Genomic DNA, 16,619 nt, shown 5'->3' on the forward strand with positions numbered 1-16,619 from the left:
GTAAATAGAGGCTTACTAGGGACATGGTGTTGTCTATGTATCCACACATGTATCTGAGTTTCCTATCAATACAATTATAGCATGGATAATAAACAATTATCATGAACAAGGAAATATAATAATAATAACCAATTTATTATTGCCTCTAGGGCATATTTCCAACAAGGAGCACTTTTGCTCTTCGGCGGGGAGATTCTGCCGGGGATACTTCCCTCCACGAGGGGGCAATCGAAGCCATCGTCATCACCAACAACCCTCTCATCGTGGGAGGGCCAATCTTCATCAACATCTTCAACATCACCATCTCATCTCAAACCCTAGTTCATCTCATGTATTCAATCTTTGTATCAAAACCTTAGATTGGCACCTGTGGGTTGCCAGTAGTGTTGATTACATCTTCTAGTTGATGCTAGTTGGTTTATTTGGTGGAAGATCATATGTTCAGATCTATTATGCTATTCAATACCCCTCTGATCTTGAGCATGAATATGTCTTGTGAGTAGTTACTTTTGTTCTTGAGGACATAGGAGAAGTCTTGTCATAAGTAATCATGTGAATTTGGTATTCATTCAATATTTCGATGATATGTATGTTCACTACAAAAAAAAGACACATCCGTGACATTTTGGCCCGCACGAAATTTTTTCCTGTCATGCTTATGACGCTAATTATGACAAAACCCGGTATCATCATACATGTGGTGGGCTCCTACTTCTATGAACAAAAATCATGACAGAAAATGAGCTTTTCGTCCTGAGCGGGCCGGAGACGCAGCTGCATGACATTCTTTCGGCCGTCCATGATGGAAAAAACCTATGGTAGAAGCGAGGGCGAGGAAAATTTCGCGGAGTTCCCGATTACAGTGGGTGGTCGGGGGCCAAGTGATGTGTGTTTCTCTCGTACACGTATGCACGTGGGTGCGAGGCGTTGGGATCTAACTTAACCCGAGCGAGGCGTTCGCCTAACTAAACCCGGGTGATTGCACTGCAGGCTCCGCGTTACTGAACCCAAGCGATCGATCGATGGTTGGTAACTGAACTCGATTGAGCGATTCCTTCACTACTGCTGCTAACTGAAGCCGATCGATGCTGCCTCTGGATGAACAGTGAGCATTGTTGGGGGGGTTTGGATGAACAGTTCCCGGTGGGGGTTGGATGAACAGGATCCCGTGGTAGTAGAGGCCGTTGCCGCTGGATGAATAGGACCCCGATCGAGCCGATTGGGGGTGGATGAACAGGACCCCGTGGAGGGCTGGATGAACAGGACCCCGTGGAGGGCTGGATGAACAGGACCCTGTGGAGGGCTGGTTGAACAGTAACCGGTGGAGGGCTGGACGAACAGTAGCCCATGGAGGGGTGGTTGAACAGGACCTCGTGGAGAGGGCTGGTTGAACAGTATCCAGTGGAGGAGTGCGCGGTGGAGGCTGGATGAACAGGAGCCCGTTGATGAACAGTCACAGGTGGAGGCTGGAGGAGGTCGATGGTGGATGAACAGTAGCCCGTGGAGGCTGGAGGAGGTCGACGGTGGAGATGAACAGTATCTCGTGGAGTCCTGTTTTGCGGTACACCACACCCCTCCTGATGAATAGGACCCCCGTTTCAACCGTAGGAGGTCCAAGAGAAGTCATTTTCTTTCGTTTTGCGGTACGCCAGACCCCTCCCGATGAACAGGGTCCCGTTTCGACCGTGGCCGGTCGAACACAAGGTCGTTTCCTCCATTCTGCAGTATGCCAGGCCTTGTTTCCATCAGTTATTCTGTCCAAGCCAGTTGGCTCCCGATGAACACGACGACGCATTCTGTTTCAACCAAGCCGGTTGGCTCCCATGAACACGACGATGACGCAGTTTCTCTATTTCGACTGAACCATGTACACGAGCCCTAGCCTTACGTATGCGCGAGTAGGCGTTTGAGACCCCACCCGTATGTACGTATGTGGCTGTATTTTTTGGCGTGTGGCTTTATGCACGTGTACACAATTTAGACGGGACAGCCTGAACTGCTACGTGGGGAGCTCTACTATGACATGTGCCGCTACTTACTCGGCCATGGTTCATCCTTGCAAAGCGACCGATCGACCAGTGTGTACGTACACGTTCGCGACCAGAATGACAACGCTATGTATGCTTCGAGCATGTGGGTCCTGACTGTCAGGCACTTTCATGCATGCGAAGATGTAGTTGGTGGGTCCCAGCAGTCAGGGGGCGAATCGTTCTTTTTTCCCATGATATTGACGCACTTCTTTGCGTGCGAAGATGTAGCTGGTGGGTTCCAGCAGTCAGGGGGGAACCTTTTTTTGTGAAATGCGGTGGCCTGTCCAGTGGGTCCTTGCTGTCAGGTGAAGGAATTATTATTTTGCGCGTAATAAGGTGGCACTTCCTTGCTACGGCCGTGGACCCAGCTGTCAGCCTCTCCACGTACAGTACTCTTCTGATGGAAGTCGTTCCTTGACCATGTTGATCACACCGCACCGAGAGCACCAGGGTGGTGGAAGACGGCGAGGCCTAGGAAGGGGACGACGCGGAGCCGAGGAAGACGCGACAGTGGAAGCCCGCGCAGAGAGGAGTACGAGGGTTCACTGGTTCGGCTGCGGTGTGAGGCTGTCGTCGCCGCAGAATAATAGGGGGTGTGGGTGAGTAGAGGTATGCCCTGGCCAACGGTGGGAGTAGTAGGGGGCGGTGAGGCCTGCGCGGCAGCACAGCCGCCCACGGGAGGCGGTAGCGGGCGGTCCCGTCGGTGCTGGATTTGGCGGCTGGAGCAAGAAGACCCGAGATTGAAGAAACACGATGGCTGTTGGATTGACATCCAACGGTTATCTCTGCTAGAATTATTTGTTGGCATATATAATAAGTAAAAAAATCTTGCATATGCGTCAACTTAATAGACCCACAAGTTAGACCATTTCCTATTTTTTTGATAATTTATATATAGCTCACTGCAACTTCTTATGCAATTTATTGTAGTCCGTTTTTTGTTGGCCAGGGCCAGGGTCAAAAATTTAAACAAAATTTCGCATATTTATGTGGGTTCCAAACTATTTTTAATACTGAAATGTCGAGTCAGATTTAAAGTACTTTGAATATATATTTAAATTAGGTTAAAGCCCAGTGAAATAGGAATCTGAAAATGTGAAAAAATTCAGAAAAAATTATAAATTAATTGTCAATTTGTCATATGTTTTTATATTTACAACCCATTTCATATTACTTTCAAGATTTGCAGGCGTCTTGAAAGACTTGCAGCCCATCAGGGCGTAGAAAAATAAGTAGGCCTGGATTGGGTATTCTTCAGAAAAAATAAACTGGGTTCATTTACACAAAGAAAAAATAGCTGGGCTGGTCTTATGGTGAATATAAAATAAGCCTGGGCTAGACGGGCCACAACCCAGTTGAAACCCTGCTCCGTCTCAACAATAACAAAAAAGATACTGCTCGAGCAGCTATGTCCCAGGTGTCAGCCGATCTTGTGTTGTTCTCTTGTCTATTAACTATATACGCTCACAATGTCGTGGGTCCCCGATGTCAGGAAACCACTAGGAGGAAGCATTTTCTTTTTCCATACACTGGCATGGTGGGCCCCTACTGTCATCCTTTCCACGTACTTCTGCCAATTCCTGTTGTTTGTTGACCATGTAGACAACGCGAGAGGGCGGCGCCACGGTGAGCGCACCAAAGCGTGCAGAGGATGACGTTGAGGCCTCGGACATCGGTGTTAATGATTTAGGAGACAGTGGGGCGGCGATGCGTGTGCTGAGGCGCAGCCAGCCGTGGGAGGTGGAAGCAGGCGGCCCCGCTGGCGCTGGTTTGGTTTTGGCGGCTGGAGGAAGATAGGACTGTAGAAACATGACAGATTGTAAAAGCAGCAGGAGTACTTAACAACCTTAATTGAAACCAGCAGGGGCACTTAACAACCATAGCTAAAAGCAGTATGAGTACTTATACATGTTCAACCGTACAAAGCATGCCTCGAAGAGTGCTACTTTGCCTACAGTTAACCAAGGGTGGGTGAGGCCGCCAAGCCCCAGGACAAGGCCCAGGCGCCACCCCGCGCATCCACAACCTTCTGAAAGCGGCTTCGTCTTGCAATGTGGTCAATAAACAGGATATTCGCTTTAGAGCCATGGAAAAGCAGGAACATAATCTTCTGTCCTATTCTCCAAGATGGACGGGCCTTCATTATTTGAGACCATCCATGAATAAGTATCTTTTCACCTCCAAGGGGAATGGAGTAGGTCGACATAAACATCATGTTCTGACCAAGCGCAAGTCTGACCCGACCATGGTCAGGCATCTGTATAGGAACAATAGAACTGGGAAGTTTCTGTTTCAAGAAGATCACAGTTGTAAAACTGTGTATAAGAAATAGTTTATGAACAACATATATAACAGAAAACAGCTCGTACCATAAGTTTCCCGACACAGTTGGACCTATTCAATGAGTGCAGCAGTAGCACACATATCCCAGGTGGCCTTCCACCATTGAAACGCCCCACAAGGACCTCAATACGATCAATAAAGTGTAGGAACTTGTGGATGTCGTCCCAGTCAACTTCAGTGCCATCAGTAACAGCCGAGTTCTTATAGAATAACAAACGAGCAGCCTGCTTAACTCTGAGAAAACCTACACGAGCCACCAATTATAAGAAAATATTAGTTAGAAGTAGCATCTTCGTGAGAGATTCGTTGCTACTTCTAAAGTTAAATTGTGATTAGTTAGACAGAATAGGTGGATTAAGAAGTAATCAAGGAAACAAGCAAGAACTAGATACAAAACTAACATGGATGAGCAATTGGAATGACGCCGGGATGGAAGATTGCAGTGAAGATGAGACCAGGTTCTGCTATTTCCATCAACATTCCTGCGCCAACTTTCAGTCTATAACACTTGAGAAAGTTTATCCAAGTTCGGCCATAAAAAAAGCAGAGATCTTCTTGGTTCATGAACCCAACTCGGAACTTATATCCGTGGCTTGTCTTCACTGTGACCATTAAACTAGTGTATTCAGTTATGGCAAGGCCGAGCATCTTGAGTACATGTGTTCTGGCAGAGCAAGTAATGCACTAGAGGAAAAAAATATGAGAACACAATGTATTCCCTATCCAAATCTAGAAATAATTTCCTCCTTCACTTCAGTGTTAACCATCGTACTAGTACCTTTTATCCAAATATAGCAATCCAAATTTCCAAATTAGTCGGCAACATGTTCGAAAAACCCCACCCTCTCGGATAGAAAAGAGGATTCTAGGAACATATTGTGCGCGTTTTAAAATCCTGTGTTAGGATGAGAAGGAACAAGTGTGGCGTCTCGCCAAGGGTGCAGAAACATGTAGGGTCCTCGCACTTTGAGCACTGAAAATGAAACACACTAGATTCAGTAGGAAGAAAAATGCATCAACGGCGGTTGTTGCCATCCTAGGATTACCTGCGACCAAGGGACTTGGATTTATCGGGGATGGATGAAGAATTCGTACTTGGTTCTCCATGAAAAAACCCTATGCAATCGCCGAGAGGGGGTTTTCTCTGAACAAGCAGATGAGGGAGGAAGGGGATTCAGGCCCAGTGAAATATTGCCGCTTCGTCCGTCCAGCTTACTGCTAAAGCTGGAAAGGTGGGGGGTTTTCTGATTTGACGGCTCATTGGGCATTACTGTGGCGCTATGACTGGGGTGTGTCTATCGTGTAGTTGTGCACTCTAATTTGGTGCATATGGCATGTGGACCCCGTTGCCGGATGCTCCACATATCAGCGAAAGGAAGTAGAAAGACATGAGTAACTAGTTACACATAAATATATTTTTGGCAGAGAGATACTCCCTCTGTAAAGAAATATAAAAATCTTTTATATCACAACTTTTTACATAAGGAAAATCAATGGGAATATATATAACATATGTAATTATAAAAACAGCGTTTTTTAACACTGTATAGATGAGTTGGTGATGATAGTGTGCCTGCCATCCGGCAATATAGGCCGTCCGATTTATATCTGACAGGTAGGAAGGAAACTATGGCAATTTTGCAAAAAGGTACCCACACACCTCTACACATTTGCAAATAAGGCCTTCCCTCATTAATCCTTTTCTCTCACAAGATAAAATATGCATACAAATGCATCTTGATGTTACGTGCAACGCACGGGCATTATCGGGGTTCAGCTGAGAATATAATACTCAGACAGGCTCACGGTTCTGGACTTTGGGCCATAGTCCAGTGGACCTGCATGTTTGGGGGCCCATGTGTTCTACCTCAGCTCTTTTCATATTGCAAGCGAATACACAAAATTGAATAAAGCACAACAGTTGTTGGAATGAAATCGAACGACAGTTCCTAACCAGCAATCAGAGTTGCAATTCTATCAACGATATACCATGTGATAAATAATATTGTCGTACTACTTATACACATAGGACACTTGTTTCACCATGCCAAATTATTACATCAAAATCTCTCGGAGGATAGATCAGTTCGGCAGTTGTGTGCTGCTACTGAAGAATTTCAAAGTTGATTTGGACCAGCTCTCCTTGCCGAGAAAGTTTGATTTTGACATCATCCCCTACTGCAAAATATGATTTCGATTTGAACCTTGACCATCCTTTAGCATCAATCATCATGCGACCATCCTTTGTACTTACGGTATATTGAGCATGTTCATTCACACTAAGGTTGCGCATGGTAAGAGAAACTTGGCCACGGTCGCCCGGATTGTTGAATGACTCCCTCGTTGCTTTAGGAATTCTCTTTTTGCAAACAAGAAGACATACACAAACAGTTAGATCAACACAGTGAATCATGTGAAACAACATGGAAAGAAAAAGGAACAAAGCACTTGGGCGGCCAATGCTTACCAAGAAGGTGGACATGTCGGATTTTGTAAGGACTTCGGTATATGAAGTGTGAAATGTAGCCCAGTCTATTGTCGGTGCAACTGTTCGTTCGGTTGCCGCTGCACGGGCCGGAGCAGACGAAAGTGCAAGTGTTGGTGCAGGTGCCAAAGCCGTTGCTGGTGCCCATGCCGATGCGACTGGTAGTGCTGCTGCTGCTGCTGGAGATGGTGCTCCTTGTAGAGCTGGTGTTGGTGTCGAAGCAGGTGCCGGTGTCGATGCCCGATCCTCTGGTAGATCAGCCTAATCCGCTAACACGGTCGGTGCCCAATCCTCAGTTGGATCAGACTGAGCTGCCGCCGCTGTCAATGCTAGAGCAACTGCCGGTGCTCGATCCGTTGCTGAAGGTGGTACCAATGTGCAAGACAACGACGATCGTGCCTGGTCTGCTATGATCAGCTTTCTAACTTGACTAGGCTCCGTGACCGTGATCCAGTTTTTTTTCTTCATTTCTTTTAAACGCGAGAAGGACTCTAATTGTGGCGTGTTTGTTAAACCAAAATGCAGTTCATCATAGGGGTTCAACTTGTACTCAGACAACAGACTGATCCAATTTTTTCCAGTAATATAAGTGATGGACAGTGCCTTCATTACTGACACGACATAAGAAGTGAAACCTGCAAAAATAGCCATCATAGAGCAAACCAAACGGTTTATTCTGTGATGAATGTCGTATGGCAAAACATGCATCGTAAAATTGCAGGAAAAGAAAGAAAACATGACATTAAATCAATAAGATTTAGACAGTAAATCAATAAGATTTACTTGATGTGACACGAGTGAATCCTTACCAGGAAATCACTATGTTGAAGTACTAAACAGAAGATTGATCGTCCAACTATGGGCGGCATGCAGGGCCCCCGCCTACTCCCACAAGCAGGACAGTCCAAAGGTAGTGACAAATCATATGGACCAAACATCCATGGGACTGGAAATCCTGGTGGGTGCGATAAACCCTGCAATGCATATAGAATTGGAGTGTAACCATAATTGATAAATCATCCTCACAAAAAAGATGATCTGGATACTTCAAAATATATAGACTGAATTGAGTGGACAGACATTAACATAGTCTGTTCTCAGGACTCAGCACAAAGCAAAAGCGGCAGTACTAAACAATACAAGGTTAACAAACACAAATCAAGTACTGAACAATAGTACTTACTACAGACAAGCAAAGTTGCACTAATTAAACTCTGCAGACTATTTCTTGCCACCGACCTACGGGATGAACCCCGCATAACTGACTAGGCCATGGACTTCATGAGAGATGTCTACCTGCACCATCACCATCTCGTCAACCTTGGAGAACCTAACAGAGTGGTCTTTCCACTCATAAACATGATGATGAAGACAGGCCGCATCAGATTTGTCGGGAAGCTTTACAAGAACCACACCCTTCGTAATCGAAGGCACAGCCAGGAAATTATTGTGGTCAAGTACAGCCTCGAGAACACGCCTGACAACAATGCTACAGGAAAACACTAGTTCAGGACACATGGCGACAAGGACACAACAGCTAGATAGTTTAGTAGTAGAACTCATCCTCAGGTCTTCCAGTTCACACGGCATGACTTTGAGAACTTCATCTCCACCGTAGACTTGGTTCTAATTCAAACAGAAACCATATTTTATTACTACCTCCGTTCAGAAATATAAGATGATTTTTGATATTATATTCCATATATGACTACATATACGCACAGAAATGAGTGAACAAAGACACTAGAACATGTCTTCAAAGGCATGAGAGCAGAGGGATTACTTGCAATATCCATAACACATGTTACTGAGGCAAATATACCCTCTTCAAAGGTAGCATTCATGTTCATAAAGTAGTTGAAAGTAATCTATAAGAAATCAGTGTCAACCTCTCACACGTTTTGGTCAAAAGAGGAATTTAGAACCGTAATTTGGCACACAAAAATCACATGCAAGATCACCCAGAAAGTTGTACTACTAGTACTAGTACTGCGTGTTAGATGAAAAAACACGATCAAGATCGAGAAAAAGATCGTCAAAAAGAGATATTACCTGGACTTGCTTAATGAGGGATCCCGGAGAGGGGGGCTTGGACAGGGCGATGACTTTGAGCTTGTCTGCGGTAGTCTCGGTGGGTGATTGCGCTTCTTCGTACCATGAGCCTCGACGGTTTTGGCCAAAGCCATAGACATCACTTCGACCAGTGCTCCAGCGTCCATCAAGAAACTGTCAATAGAAATAAAAGAAAAGAAACCATAATCACAACCCAAAAGAAGAACAGAGAGGAAGTTATAGGATCAGTCTCGGGGTTGCAAGACCAGGCCTTGGCCAAAATCAACAACATTGATGCACTCACCTCTCCTTCTTTGGGTGAGAAGAACAATCGCAGAAGCAGGTCGGGGTTTTCTTGAAGAAATGAGGAACGAGATGAGGGAGCAGCAAGTGGGGGTTTTCTTCAAGAGAGGAAGCTGAGAGAGAAGAGTGAAATGATGGTTGCTTCGTCCATCCAACTTACTGCTGGAAAGGAGGGGGTTTTATGATTTGATGACTCATTAGGCATTACTGCGGCGCTTCAATCGGGGTAGTCTACCGTGTAGTTGGGCACTCTACTACGGAGTAATTTAGTGCATGGCTGGTGGACCCCGATGCTGGCTGTCCCACACGTCGGCAAAAGTGAGTAGCAAGGTTCCCGGCGACCGTACAGGAGGATCCGCACGGTAGAGCGTCTCCACTACTTTTCTGAAGAAAAAATTGATTACATCAAGTGTTTCCACTCTTACGACAGAGAAGTGCGAAACACGGCAGCCACTTGAACATACATAGTGCTCCTACTACTAGGCATGTGCAGTGGTTCATACGTCAGTACTACATAATCTTGTTGCTAGTGTAGTAAGACACTACTAGCGAAAAGCCTATACACAGAATCTTACCAACAGCGCGCTTTAAAATCAGGCGTTGCTGCTATGTAGCAGTAGCGCTCGCTTTCAAAACTCGCTGATGAAACAAGTTTATCAGTAGCGCGCACACTCTAGGACGCGCTACTGCTAAAATTCCCACAACGCCGTCGTGAGGCCAGTTATAGCAGCAGCGCGTTAATACAAAGCGCGCTACTGCTACAGATCGTAGCAGCAGCGCATTTACGCAATAATCACTACTACTAAGGTTACTACAAAAATTTAGTCACACCTCGCTCCGTGAAGAGAGTTTGTACCACCTTAAATATGTTACTTCTACAACTTTCACAAGCACTTGGTCTTCATTGAACTCTATGTGTAGGATCTGTGGCCGCAATAGGAATCCTGCATGTTCTTAAACCAACCGTCGAGGCTTCCTATTGACAAATCAGATTGTACACAAAAAGACAATTGATGATCAATGTATTTTTTATGTCTATGTCTAACATAGCAGTAGCGCGTTCTCGGCCAAAGGCGCTACTGATAGGTCGTTTAGCAGTAGCGCATTTTGCTATAGTGCGCTACTACTAAGCCATTCCATCTCCCCCCACTCACCTATCCAATCCAGATCACACTCACACACACACTCGATCTCCCCCTCAATCCCCGCGTCGCCAGTCCTCCCCCGTCGCCCCTCCTCTGATCTGCGCCGCCGTCACCTCATCCTCCTTGCTGGACTCGGTACCAGCCTCCTCCTCCGTCCTCCCTCCACTCGCCGCTGGCCGACCCCTCCTAGCTCCGCCTTCCTCCATTCTCCCTCCACTCACCGCCGGCCAGCCCCTCCTCGCTCCGCCTTCCTCCTCCGTCCTACTCTCTTCTCCCTCCTCGAGTCGCCCCTCCTTCTCCCTCCTCCCTGCTACATTTTGATTTAGTAGGCTAGTTCATATGCAACATTCTGATTTAGTTGATATGCAACCTTCTGATTTAGTTGATTTAGTTGATTTAGAACATTTTGATTTAGTTGATTTAGTAGGCTAGTTGATTTATTTGATTTAGTAGGCTAGTTGATTTAGTTGATTTAGTAGGCTAGTTGATTTAGAACATTTTGATTTAGTTGATTTAGTATGCTAGTGGATTTAGTATGTTAGTTGATTTAGTTGATTTAGTATGCACCATTTTATTGTTATTTTTTCGGCAATAGGTGCCACCGAAATGCTTTGGTACGTGGTACCTTGTCATCTAATATGTCCATAAAATGGCGCCACCACCACTATGCTACTGTTTTTCTTTCCTGTGAAGTGAATCATTAATCCTTTGCTCATATTGCTTTAGGAAAATATCACATGCTACTGTTTTTCTTTCCTGTGAAGTGAATCATTAATCCTTTGCTCATATTGCTTTAAGAAAATGGCGCCACCACCACCACCACTATGTCGACTGTGCAAGTCAAGGTGCTCCAGCAGCCTTGCAACTGGCAAGCTGTTTGACATCTACTTCCAGCCGAATTTTTGTCATGCGGCGGTAAGAAATTAGATGAAATGTAACAACTATTTTATTTTTAGTGTTGGCATTACTGCATTGTGTCATTTTTCTTTTCTTACACAGACCGTCCCATGCAATGTGAGGTTGACATTCAACAAGCTGACAGGAGACACTATGACATTTGAGGCTCCTGGGGGCGTACACTATGGAGGTCGAGAAAGGACGCAATATGTCGCAGATTGGAGGAGATGGATAGGCCCGTTTCCTCGCCCGCATGCGTCTTACTGGTGGTGAGTTGATCAGCTTCTCCTTCAGAGCAGAAAGACCCAAGCTGGCTGTCATTTATCTCAACCTGGTGGAAGATGATGAAGATGACGAAGATGATGAAGATGACGAAGATGATGAAGATGACGAAGATGATGCAGATGAAGAAGATGATGAAGATAATGAGGACCCACTCGATGAAGATGATGAGAACCCACTTCATGAAGCCATCATAGCTCAAAGAATGAGGCTGAGCGAGGAGGAGGTGTGCAACCTATGGGACATAATTCCACCACGTGCTGACTTCGTCGGGGTGCCATTCGTGACCCGCCTGACAAGTACCATGGTCGATCGACATGATATGGTATGTTATACTTACAAATGCAAATTATCCGATGATATGCTTAGTGTAGAGTCCAATGATATGTTATGTGGAATCTAGTCGTTGATATACTTTAGTGTAGAGTCTGATCACATGCTTATTAACAGTGTAGATAATCCATATATACTTATTAGTAGAATTCATGATTAATTAGTACAAATGCATAGTACTGTGTCTTTTGATAGTGTAAAAATCTAGACTTAATAGAAATATATTTGCAAGAGTATGTATGAGGCTATTTATTAATTGATATGTTTTTCTTATTCAGAAATTGCCAAAGAACCTATCTGTGAGTTGTGGTATCGAGCCTGATGAAGAAGGCTCAGTTGGACTACGCCTTACCGCAAGGGGCTCCGTCACCACCTGTACTTACCGCATGGACACAGACGGTCGCACACACTTAAACTCGGTTGGGTGGAAGAGATTCCTCGTTGGCAAGAATCTTCGTGTTGGACAGGCCATCCTAATTACTATCAGGAACACCCACCGCCCAGGCTTGAGGATGATGATCGTCGTCGATATCATCTAGAACTACATATGTGTGTGTGGCTATATCATCTAGAACTACATATGATGATCGTCGTCGATATCATGTAGAACTACATATGATGATCGTCGTCGATATCATCTAGAACTAAATATGATGATCGTCGTCGATGTCACCTTGTACTGCTTGAGGATGCATGTTGAGTATATATGAAATTGTTATCTAGTACTCCCTCGGTTCCAAATTACTCGTCGTGGTTTTAGGTCAAATTTGAACTAAAACCACGACGAGTAATTTGGAACCGAGGGAGTACTACCTAGTACCTATAATGCTTTATGAAATTGATATCTAGTACTACCTAGTATCTGGAAATTGCAGTTTATTGAAGCTGGAATGGGGAAATGGTGAAAGATATAACAGTAGCGCGGGCTCAGGAAATCGCTACAGCTAAATAATAGTAGCGCGTTCCGAAAATGCGCTGCTGATATAGTCAATAGTAGTAGCGCGGGTAAAGACAGCGCTACTACTAACAGTTAGCTGTAGTGCCTTATTGGTAGCACGTGTGCCCGCGCTGCTGATAGCCTCAAAACCCGCGCTACTACTAGGGTTTTCCCTAGTAGTGAGATATGACGATAACAAATGATGTTGTGCACATGTCAACTATATGAACAATAATGTGGTAACATAGTACCACTTTTTCGACTGTCCGGTCGAGAATGAACGGTGAGATCAATGTTAACAGAACTAGGTCTACAACGCATGGAGAGTACGGTGCTACAGTACTCCACGAAACATGAACCATATGGAGCACGAATCAGTGTTAGGCAGGGTGTATGAAGGGTGCACGGGATGGGAGCAAAAGTTCCCTTCTCGGCCCACTTTTGGGTGTTTGGCAGAGTGCATGATGGGGGCATGAGTCCACACTAGTAGGTTAATACAAATACACGAAGAGGGAACAACTATATTGAGATGAGAATGCAACCAAACACACCCACACGCTTTGTGCTACAGTGACTGATCTGCACTGTCTAAGTTTGATCCAACGGTCATGTTGCGCCGAGACATGGACATGCCCATGCAAAGGGCGCCTAAACACCACCGAAGTCCCTCTGCTTTTCGAGGCTCACAACGTTGGTGATGCAGGGTGCAACCGCCCGCAGAGCCCGCTCCTGGTCGACGGGAGCCAGCTCGTCAAAGACGGCGTCCAATGGCACGAATGGATTAAGGTGACGGAGCCCTGAGAGGATCCGCCCGGCAACAGCGACGGCATCCCGCAACCCCTCCTTGTCCAGCTCCCCCACCATCGCGCAGAGACGGCTCAGCTCCTTGGAGATATAGGTGAAGAAGGAGACCAGGTCAGGAAGTCGCAGCTCGTTGAAGTCGACGGGGTGGTTGTCGGTGTCAAAACCGGCAGATCTCGGGTAGGGGGTCCCGAACTGTGCATCTAAGGATCAAAGGTAACAGGAGGCATGGGACACGATGTTTACCCAGGTTCGGGCCCTCTTAATGGAGGTAATACCCTACTTCCTGCTTGATTGACTTTGATGAGTATAGGGGTTACAAGAGTTGAGCTACCTTGAGATCGTAATGGCTAAACCCTAGACGTCTAGCTTGTATGATTGTGATTATCTCTACGGACTAAACCCTCTAGTTTATATAGACACTGGAGGGGACTAGGGTCGTACAAAGTCGGTTTACATATGAAGGAAACTACACATCCGGTCACCAAGCTTGCCACGCAAAGGAGAGTCCCATCGGGACACGGGGGAAGGCCTTCTATCTTGTATCTTCATGGCCCATCAGCCGGCCCATATCACATAGGCCGGCTCCTCGAGGACCCCATAATCCAGGACTCCCTCAGTAGCCCCCAAACTTGCCTTCAACGACGATGTTATATCCAGCTTCATGTCTTCGGCTTTGCAAGGCGGGTTCTCCGTTGTACTTCGTATAGCTCGGCTTTTACATTAAATACCATACCCTTCAACTTTTGTGTCGTCGTCGCCTCGACCTCCACATGTCGAGAAGGCACTGTTGAATTAGTTTATGGATGATGGGTTGCGGTATGAATTATTCCATAAGGCACTATTTTGGATCCATATGATTCATGCTACAATTAGATTTATCTCAATTCTTCTCTTGTATTTGTGGATGCATGCATGGAGGAGGTAATCATAAGTAGGTTGTTTGTTCAAGTAAGAACAACACCATAGCTCTAGTCCACCCACATAATAACTTATCAAGGCAATGAACGTAAGTCGATGAATCATGGTGAAAATAGCTAGATGAAATTTCTGTGTATCCTCAAGAGCGTTTTCAACAATATAAGAAGTTCCTTTGGCTTGTCCCTAGGAACAATAAGGATTGGACCATCTTGCTACACCTTGCTACTTCGGTTACTTGTTACTTGCGAACCAAGCTATCTTACAACACTTACAGAGATTATCTTGCTGAAAACCACTTATCAATTCCTTCTGCTCCTCGTTGGGTTCGACATTCTTACTTATCGAAAGGATTATGATTGATCCCCTATACTTGTGGGTCATCAACAGGTCACGAAATCCTAACTCAGACAGGCTCCTCATACCGGCCCCATACGTCCGGGCTAACCAGCAACTCTCATATATAGCACATATCTGGGGCGGATATAGGAAGACCCGGGTACACCTAGACGCGTCCGCCACGTCATACTGACTGCAGGGACCCACACGAAAGCATTCATAAGACCATCAGTTCGATGAGCGTCTCCTCCGATTTTCGATGAGGGCGGTGAGGATGCAAAAAAAAAGTGGTGCCGCTCTAGCACGTCACCCGAGGGCCCAGTACGGCTATTTAAGCTGGACGGCGGCACCCCAACCCTATCCCGTCCTCATTTGTACCCTCTCTCTCCACTTTGTGCCGCCATCTTTCAATCCCCGTCGTCCGGCCCTAGCCATGGTCCGGCAGGGGATCACGACGTACGCCATGCTCACGTCGGATCGGCGGTTGGAGCTCCTTGAGGAGATCCAAGCTAGACAGAAAGCCCGGATCACAGTCTGCCTACAGCCGGAGGTGGAGGACGCGGAGCCGTAGGAGGAGGAAGAGGACTAGGTGTGGCGGATCAGGTGCCTTCGGCTGCGGGCTTCACCATGGCCGAATTCGAGGTGGCCCAAGCAGAAAAGCAGGCTATCCTTGACTCCATCCAGTCGAAGGCGAAGGTGGAGGCCAACCGCCTCTTCCTCCACCAGGTGGACGCGAAGCTCGACGAGATCTTCCCCAACGAGGACGATGACGAGGAGCCGGAGATGCGGGAGGCGGCCATCCACCAAAAGGCAAGTCTGTTCGGCGCTGCCAGCATGGAGGTCAGTATAGGCAAGTTAGGTTATCTATGTAGTACGTAGATCTTGTGATGCATGCTATTGCATGAATGTGAGGTATGAAATTTGAGGTACTTGATTGCAGCGGATAAAAAATAAGGGTTAACCGGTCATTGTCCACAGACCCGCCTGGACGCATCCACGGACGTATTTGATATAGAATTTGGTATATCTTGCTCTACTTGAGCAACCCAATGCCAGCGGTGGAAGGACTATTGAATACGATGACAAAGTCAGATGCGAGGGATTGTGGGTACGGAGGATAAGAGCAACTCTAGCAGATCTCGCAAAACGCATCCCGTAAAAACAATATACAGGTCCCTTTAAAACGAATTCGCGGTATCGCGCGGCATCGGGGGAAACAGATCCCATAAACCCATATCATAAATGTTTTTTCTTATTTTTCTCCCCACACTTCTTCCTCGGGACGCACGCATGGACGAACTCGAACTTCAGCCAGCCGAAACGTACGTGTGCAACTGCTGGCCGGCCGTAACCCGTGCTAGGCCGACCCAGGCTCCGGCACCGCTCCGGCCGGCCGCTGCCGAGCTCCTCCGCCTGCTCGCTGCTCACGTGCGGCATCGTCAGACCACCCCATCAAGTGTTGACCGGTTTACAAGTTCCCTAAAAAATGGCCTCCAAACCTGTAAAAAAAATATGAGGTTCCGTATATTATCCCCTTGAACCTGTAAAAAAAATATGGGGTCTATTCGGTGTTTTTTTTTATTTATGTTGTAAATTTAAGGGTTTTGTCATTTTTAGAGGATCTGCTAGAGATGCTATAATGCTTTTGTTTAGGTTGATTTTGCGAAAAAAGATGAGGAAGCTGTGAGGGCGGAGTGGAAGCTACCGAGATTGTATAGGGCGCAATGCAAACCTCATGTCCAGGCAATGTCTGA

This window comes from Triticum dicoccoides, chromosome 2B (genome assembly GCF_002162155.2).
Source record: "Triticum dicoccoides isolate Atlit2015 ecotype Zavitan chromosome 2B, WEW_v2.0, whole genome shotgun sequence".
NCBI classification, from domain to species: Eukaryota; Viridiplantae; Streptophyta; class Magnoliopsida; order Poales; family Poaceae; genus Triticum; species Triticum dicoccoides.